This window comes from Danio rerio, chromosome 5 (genome assembly GCF_052040795.2).
Source record: "Danio rerio strain M-AB ecotype USA chromosome 5, GRCz13ab, whole genome shotgun sequence".
Classification (NCBI taxonomy): domain Eukaryota; kingdom Metazoa; phylum Chordata; class Actinopteri; order Cypriniformes; family Danionidae; genus Danio; species Danio rerio.
Genome location: NC_141025.1, coordinates 20558023 through 20567350, shown reverse-complemented (window position 1 = coordinate 20567350; position 9328 = coordinate 20558023). Strand labels below are relative to the sequence as shown.

General features: G+C 37.1%; 1 protein-coding gene across 1 annotated transcript in view; it reads right to left on the bottom strand.

Moving 5' to 3' along the window:
- Positions 1–376: 376 nt before the first annotated feature.
- The window catches only part of LOC147843922 (uncharacterized), a 143860-nt gene continuing 134908 nt past the window's right edge, over positions 377–9328 (bottom strand). Inside the window, exons 9-10 of the mRNA XM_087253372.1 lie at positions 1415–4129; positions 377–700 (exon numbers count right to left, since the gene is read on the bottom strand). The gene's annotated coding sequence lies outside the window, so the exon portion shown is untranslated. The remainder of the gene's footprint in view (positions 701–1414; positions 4130–9328) is intronic.

The window sequence follows — 9328 nt, the reverse complement described above, 5'->3', positions numbered from 1 at the left end:
TCCTGATGGTCACATGACTTTCACACATTTTTAACAGATTATTTAAACATTACAGAATTCACACAATGAGTTACTGTTTTTCCGCTTTTTAATATATGCATAGCATGCACAAAACCTTACAAATATACTTTGCAAAATACAAATAAAACAGATTTTAATACAAATTTCAGCAAATAAATCTAAAATAAATGTAATAAAATGTGGTTATGCCTTTATAAATATATTCATGGTAATGTTTATTTTCACAAAAATAAGTTACATTTCTGAACTTTAATAATAAATCTACACAAAATGCTGCGCTTCCCACCTCCTTTAACCCATCACAAGGACTTCTGGAACTTCTTGAGTAAGTTTGGTGCTCAAGTCTGCATCGGTGTGTCCTCGATATCAAGAACACATCCGGTAACTTTCACGCATCCTCTGTTCATGCAGTCTTGAGTTTTGAAACAGAACTTTGACGGTTGATGATGACTTTACACAAGAACACGAGGACGCAAGATCGCTGAAAAATGCATATTGAGAAACAGCCATAGTGTCCCTTAAGGAAATTAGAAGGAAAAAATCCACATTTATTTGTTAATTTCATTCATTTTCCTTCGACTTTGTCTCTACATCAGAGGTCGCCAAAGCAGAATGGACCAGCGACTTTTGCAAACCGCAAACTTACAACCTCCAGCATATGTTTTAAGCAACGGATGCCCTTCCAACAGCAACCCAGTACTGGGAATAACCTATACACTCATTCACACACATACACTTGAGCCAATTTAGTTTACCTAATTCACCTATAGCACATGTCTTTGGACTGTGGGGGAAACTGGAGCACCTGGAGAAAACCAGAACAAACATGGGGAGAACATGCCAACTACACACAGAAATGCCAACTGACCCAGTAGCAATAACAGATATGGTGATAACCATTGCAATCAACACATAATGTTTAGCTAAGATCATTGATTTCAAAAGCACCCACAGGGATTTTATTCTGGAACTGGCCTGTCTGTACCCAGTTTTATATGGACACTCTCGAAGATGTATTATTTGTCTAAAAATCTGAATAAGTTATATGAGGGTGAGTAAAATATGGCTTGATCAAAAAATTACTCTTAAATGGATAATTCACCCAAAACTGAACATTTACTTACTATTTACTCAACCTCAAGTGCTTCCAAGCCTTATTTCATTTTTTGTTCCATTAGATATTTCAAAGAAAGCTAAAAACCTGTAACCATAAACTTTCATATAGGAAAAAAAACCCTATGGAAGTCAATGGTTGCAGTTTTCCAGGTTTCTTCAAAATATCTTATTTTCTTTTCAAAATTATCCGTAGTGTATGAGCGTGAATGAGAATGTATGGATGTTTCGCAGTGACAGGTTGCAGCTAGAAGGGCATCCGCTGCGTAAAAACATATACTGGATAGGTTGGTGGTTCATTCCGCCGTGGTGACCCCAGATTAATAATCTACTAAGTCGAAAAGAAAATGTATTAATGAATATCCCACATGCATCTACAATGAATTGGAGCTGAACTTAAATGATGTCTTTGATGAAACAGATTATTAATTGTCATCTGATTTAGTGAAAAAAATGGTAATAAATCATGCAGTGTGTATATATGTGTGGTTCAAAAAAGGTAAACAGATTTGAAACAAGAAAAGGGTTACTAAATGATGACAGAATGTTCAGTTTTGGGTAATCTATCCCTTTATGAAGCAGAAAACAAGCAGCACTGCATAAGACATTAAAGATATGTCATTCCAAAGAGCATCCTTTTAATCTAGGAACACAGGACCTTTATTAGGTTTACTACACCTGTCCAACTGCTTGTTAATGCAAATTTGAAAAAAAAAAAAGCATTGCTTCATCCGGCCTTGTATCAATGGTTCAGGCTGGCGGTGGTGTTGTAATGGTGTGGGGGATATTTACTTGGCACACTTTGGGCCCATTAGTACCAACTGAGCATTGTGTCAATGCCACAGCCTACCTGAGTATTGTTGCTGACCATGTCCATCCCTACATGACCACAGTGTATGACCCCATCTTCTGATGGCTACTTCCAGCAGGATAATGCACCGTCATGAAGCATGATCTCAGCATCATCTCAGACTGGTTCCTTGAACATGACAATGAGTTCACTGTACTCATATGGCCTCCACATTCAGTAGATCTCAATCCAATAGAGCACCTTAGGGATGTGGTAGAACGGGAGATTCATATCATGGATGTGCAGCCGACAAATCTGCAGCAACTGTGTGATGCAAACATGTCAATATGGAGCAAGATCTCTGAGGAATATTTCCAGTACTTTGTTGAATCTATGCCACGAAGGATTAAGGCAGTTCTTAAGGCAAAAGGGGGTCCAACCTGGTACTAGTAAGGTGTAACTAAAAAAGTAGACAGTAATTGTAAACTATTGAAAACAAAAAAACCCATTAATGTAATTTTTGGAGTGTATTCTTATTTCATCCACTATTTTAAATTGCTAGCACAAGCAAAAGAAAAGTATATGATGTTCCTTTTTAAAAGATCTTCAGGAACATTAAGAATGGACCTGTGATGCCTTAAAATGGTAAATGTCATCTAGGTAGACAGCTCACAATGTTTTGAAACAATAGAGCAAAAAAACTGCCCGCATCTCTCTTCCAGTTCCATGTTTTGCAAATGCTGACAGAGCAGGCAGTTTACTTTTGACCTATACCTTATAGCCTGTGCACCATAATCCTGAGTGTCAGAGGATCTCCTGTCAAGAGGATGACAGAGACTTGGTCTTTAAGGAGGAAAAAATGACATCAAAACAAAATATAGACGTTCCATCCCTCAAAAGAAAAAGCATAGGACTGTACTAAAATAATTGGATTTGGAGTCTCTCTCTCTCTTTCTCTCTCTCAGGCATGGAGTGCCCATGTCCTTAATAGGTAGTACCCGAACAGATGGAACACAAATTGCTCTTTCCCTGCACCTCTGGGTTCAAGGCAATTTTATCCTGTGTGCCTGTGAAGTTCTCAGATTGCCTTCCTGGCCTTTGAGCTGTGTGTGCTTCAAAGGGCTCTCTCTCTCCCCCTCTCTCTCTCACACACACACATACACTGAGGCGCACTCACAGACACGGTGTCATCCGGACACAAGTGTTTGTGCGGTCACTGAACGTACAAACTGAAAGAAAGCTTGGGTTGACAGGTCACTGTCACTGTGCAGCTAAAGGTGGAAGTGTGGCCTGATTGAGTCATCAGTTTCTGTGGGTCTGTTTTTGCAACACATGCTGATTCTGAAAACGTAGCCTCATATACATTTCTGGAGATCACAAATTATGTAGCCAGAAGTACATACGGCTGCATTTCATCTTTAAAACATACGCTACGGGGCAGTATGATGCCGCTCCTTTTTTGCGATTACCAGCTGACCACTTACCTCCATATGAATGGCTTTCCCATTGTTACAAGTTTGTAAATAAAAGGATGAGAATGTGATAAAAATCAGGAGGCTTTTCGTTTTCTGGATTGCTTTTTAAAACACTGCAGTTGGGTTTAGGGAGTTAGTTGGGTCAACCGATGCTCTTTTAAACACTGTTGGTTGGGTTTAGGGAAGAGGAATGGTGGGGGGATCGGTCAGTTGGTCAGTCAGTAAATTAGTCAGTCAACAGCAGCCTCTGGTGGACTTACGTAAGAACAGCAGGCACAAATGGCACTCGCGATGGGAATAGGAGATCTGAAAAAGCATACACGACTTCAGGTGGATTCAAAAAACAAAAACTGCAAAAAAAACTTAGCTCCTGGCATGTATTTTGTTCTCTCCAGAAATGTACATAGCGGTACGTAATCAGAATGAGCCTGGGTTGTTTTTTTATCTGCTCTAAGACTCCTCTTTTATGTACATGAATGCGGGTGTTTAGATAGAATGCAGGAAGTAGAACTCATTTTCATTTTAATTCTTTGATAAATATCAATTTTAAAATCACTTGTAATGTATGCAGGTATCGGTATTGGTATTATGGTATAAATTTGAAGTCAGCATCTTGTGCAATCAATATTAATTATCTAAAGCAATGCTTTCAGTGCATGAAATCATACTGCCTGACCTTTAGTGTTCTGGACTTGTTCTTCCTCATCCTTGTAGGAGCTCTCTTGACTACCTGTTAACAGAAAAGATGCAAAAAATATATGATTAAATTTTAATATTAAAAAATAATTAAAAAGTGTAATACTTTCAGTATATTGATTAAATGTATGCTGAAGAAAATGCAGTACAATTTAGAATGAAAGAAATTTCCCTTAATAATTATATAGTGCATAAATAATGGTAGAACCTGGAAGAACAATGCTTCATTATTCTATCCTGATCTCACGAGGAAACATATGTATTTTACGTTTTGTCAGTTTAGTGGCTAATTCGTACAAATTAAATACGATTTTAAAAAAGAGGAGTGGTATCTGAGAAATTACTTTTGTCTTTAGTAGAACAGCAAAGTAATGCTAAGTCAATAAAAAAGAATTGAAAAAGATGTATATGTACACTACTTGACAAAAGTCTTGTCTTACAACCGAGTTGTAAGAGCAACAAACAATAACTTGACTTCTAGTTGATCGTTTGAAAAAGTAGCAGAGGGTAGATTTTTCAGATGAATCATTAGTTGCATCCCAATCATCACAAATACTGGAGAAGACCTATTGGAACTCGTATGGACACAAGATTCTCACAGAAATCGATCAAATTTGCTGAAGGAAAAATCATGGTTTGGGGTTACATTCAGTATGGGCCATGTGTGAGATTTGCAGAGTAGATGGCAACATCAACAGCCTGAGTGACTGTATCAAGACATTTGTGCTGCCCATTACATTACAAACCACAGGAGAGGGCAAATTCTTCAGCAGGATAGCTCTTCTTCTAAAATTTCAGCCTCCGCATAGAAAAAGGTTAAGGTGCTCCACGACTGGCCAGCCCAGTCACCAGACATTAATATTATTGAGCATGTCTGGGGTGAGATGAAGGAGGAGGCATTGAACATGAATTCAAAGAATGTTGATGAACTCTGGGAGTCCTGCAAGAACGCTTTCTTTGCCATTTCAGATGAGTTTATTAATAAGTTATTTGAGTCACTGCAGAGATGTATGGATGCAGTCGTCCAAGCTTATGGGAGACATACACATATTAATTCTTTTTCCACTGCACCATGACTTTATATTCTATACTGTACATTATTTCTGTTAAGTGACAAGACTTTTGTTAAAGCAAAGTCAGACCTTACTGTCCTTATTAAATAATTAATTTATTTTAATTAAATTAAATAAAAATATTATTTGTTCATATTAGCATGATCATACTTTATGTTGGTAAGATAAGTTTAATCTAGAGGCCTTTGCCTTTCATATAAGTCACTTCTGATACCAAATGATCAACTAGAAGTCAACTTATTATTTGTTGTTCCTAAAACTTGGATAGGCGACAAGACTTTTGTCAGGTAATGTACATACATACATATGGAAAAAGCTAAATTAATACTTGAGGATCCTGACGATACATTTAAGCTCTTATGAGGTAAACCAAGCATTCTGTGCTATAAATTATTTACATTATTACATTTAATCCTCATAGCCTCAGCAAACAGTCCTTTGCTCTTTAGTTAAACATGTCATGTTGTACTGAAAAAAGTCACTTCCATCTTGCATAGCCTGGGGAGAGTATATTAATAGTAAACATTTATATAAAAAAGTGAATTATTTTCATACTCCACTAACCTTTGTTTGATTTAAAAGCGAAATAGATGTTTGTCAAAAACGAAAAGAAACAAAATTGTCTCCACGCTGACTAGTCATTTATTCTGTAAAACATTTATCCATCTCTCTCTTTGATCAGATACAATACAAGGATTTAGACTCAGCGATGAAGCTTTTCGCAGGAAAATCCATGAAGGCGATTAAAAAAAAAACCTCCAGTCCCATTGTTTACCGGCCCATTAACAAACAAACATCAAGCCCCATCTCTCTAAAAACTGCTGACAGAAAAGGCGACGATTAATCACCATAGCAACCAGCCTCTTGATTACAAACTGCTTGATGGGGCTTTGGGATGCAAGGGGACCAGCGGAGAACGGGAAAGGGGGGGGGGAAGGAGGGGGGAGGAAGTGAATTTAAAGAGCATTGTGCTAAATTAGAGGCCTTTATGAGCAGTAGCGACTAACGGGCCGCCTGATCTGCATACCAAGTGAAGGGTTAACCACGTCCCAGAGGTAATTTCGAACAATCAGAGCTCCAGTTAGCAATTAGTGAATTAACTGTAATGAGTCTGCGGTTGCCATAACAACAGCGGTTTTTAAATGACACTTGTCAAAGTGAAGAACACTTGAACGTTGTGGAGATGAGCCCTTTTTATTAGAAAGGGAGGGGGCGTTCGTTTAGCGGAGGTCCATTTAATTATCCGAGAGATGATGAGCATTATTTGTTTGTCTGAATAAACGTACAACATGCCAACAAAACAATGTAATTAACCTGTGAAATCAGATCGAAAAGAGTGTGTCGCAGAAAACTTTCAGCTTCAGTGGAAGTGCGTGCGTTTCTGGTCTCCATTCACAGTCACAGGCAGGTGAGCGAGCGTAATAAATGCAGGCAAACAGGGTTCAGTGATGTTTTGTGTGGGTTGGAACTATTATTTTATAGAGGAGAGACGCAGAGCGAAAATTTGGAGAGGTGTAAAATGGATAAATGGCTCTCCCTCTCTCTCTACTAAATGGAGGCTGAAACAAGATTTGTGGAAAATATGGATATATGTGTGGATGGAGAGTGGGGGGAAAAATAATAAATGACTGAAGGATGGAGATGATGTGTGTGAGTGTATGCAATAGCACAGCCGTCATGCTTTCTCAGTCTGTGTCAAACTGAGATGCTCCAGGGTTTCTGACAGACAGCACACACAGTGTGGAGGAAGAGCACCTTAAACTGCCTTTAAACAACACTCACAGTTTAGCTCTTTGTCTTCCTTCAGCCCCTTTCGAGCACATTTTAATGAGAAAACCGTCTGAAATATGGGACACAGACAGCCTCCTGACGCAAGCGAGACTGTCACGCAGACACCCGTGATGGAAATGCTCCTATACGCCCAGAGTAAGTTGTCGAAAGTTACTAAACAACCAAATCGCTCACAGTTAAACTCCTTCCAAGGAAGCTAATGAGAAATGTGCATCTTTGCATAATGATTGCAAATTTCATTTTCATATTGGGTCTGCATGTCTGTAACTGCATTGCTTCAGAGATTTGCATGCTTCCATTGTTTTTTTCCCCTTACATGCTGTATATTCATGCTGCCTATGGGGAATTGCTGTATTTCACCCATATTATTAAACCCAGCATGTAGATGGCGGTGGTATTGTGTGCCACTCTGTGGGGTTAGCATAAGATAAATCACCACTGTTGCTGCATTTCTGCTGAGAAGCTTTCCGTACACCACGGGCCGAGCTTGTTACGTACTCTCATATGTGCACACACTGCCGAAAGGGTTTTCAGACGGCTATATGTCATGCGGTTATTTGTGTTTATGCCATTAGTGTTAAAACATCACCGCTGTGCCCTGCAGAAACCACAACAACAGTAAAAACACACAGCACATATAGAGATCCCGGTTTATTAGTGCTCCTGCAAAAATTCCTATGTAAAATTAGAAGTAGAGAGGAGCTTTGCAAAAATGGGGCTTTACCGCATTACACTGAAGGTAACCATGGAACACTGACATGATATTGAATCGTTAATATTAGGGATGACGTTAATAAGACAAGCTCAATTAATATTTGAAACATTTTAATGTGAGAACATTAGAATAACAATTCAATTGAACTATCATAGAATAAATCTGATTTTGAATAAAGGAAAAAAAATTGCAAAAGATTCACATCTTCTAGTTGTAAACAAGATCACAAACTAATTTTAAACTTGATGCGTATGACTTACAAGAGACTAGACATTAGTCCTGGAATCAGGCTACTTTGGTTGTGATAAGTATTTTTATATTCACAAAAAAAAAAGAATTTCCTGAGAATCAAACTACATTGTCAGTGTTGTGTTTTTGATTCATTAAAAATAACTGTTCAATAAGAGTAATTTTTCCTAGAAACGGACTACACCATCTGCATTGTGTGTTAGAGATAGAATAAAAAAGAACCAGCATATAAGAGTCATTTTCCTAAGAATTGGGCTACATTGTCTGTGTTGTATGTTATTGATTCACTCTAAAGAACAGACAGAGAGTCATTTTCTAAAAGAATCGTGCTACATCTTCTGTGTTTGTGTTTTTGATTTACTTGGAAGAATTAGCTCATAAAAGTAATTTCCCCTTAAAATCTTACTATATATTATCTGCGTTGTGTTTTTTATTCACAAAAAAGAATCGACTCAGATTCGCTAAAACGAAAACAGACTCTCAGGAATCATTTTTTCAAAAGAATCAGGTTATGTTGTCTGTGTTTTGTGCTTTCGGTTAACTAAAAAGAATCGGCTCATAAGAGTCATTTCCCCTCAAAATCTTAATATATATTGTCGAAATTGTGTTTATATTTTTACATTTTCCCCCAGAAGCTGACTACATTGTCTGAATTTTGAGTTATTGATTCACTAAATAGCTTTTGGTAAAAAGATTTGGCTTATAAGAGTAATTTCCCCTCAAAATCAGATTATATATTGTCTGAGTTATATTTTTTTTATTCACCAAAATGTGATTTTTTTTTCTTTTTATAAAAATGACTCTCAAGAAATATATTTTTAAATAAGAATCAGGCTACATTGTCTGTGTTTTGTGCTTTTGATTTACTAAAAAGAGTCAGCTCATAAGAGTAATTTTTCCTTAAAATCTTACTATATATTGCCTGCGTTGTTTTTAATCACTAAAAAGAACTGCCTCATAAGAGTAATTTTTCCTCAGAAGCTAAACACATTTTCTGAATTTTGTGACATTAATTCACTAAATAGAACAGACTCACAAGAATCATTTTCCAAAAGAATCAGGCATTGTGCTTTTGATTAACTAGAGAGAATCGGCTCATAAGAATCTTTTCCCCTTAATATCTTATATATTGTATGCGTTGTGTTTATTATTCACCAAAAAAAAAAAAAAAAAATCTCATAAGAGTAATTTTCCCCAGAAGCTGACTACATTGTCTGGATTTTGTGTTATTGATTCATTAAATAGCTTTTGATTTTCTAGAGAGAGTCGGCTTATAAGAGTCATTTCTCTTCGAAATCGAACTATATATTGTCTGAGTTACGTTTTTTTATTCACCAAAATTGATTCACTAAAATGAACAGACTCTCAAGAAATATTTTTCCAAAAGAATCAGGCTACATTGTCT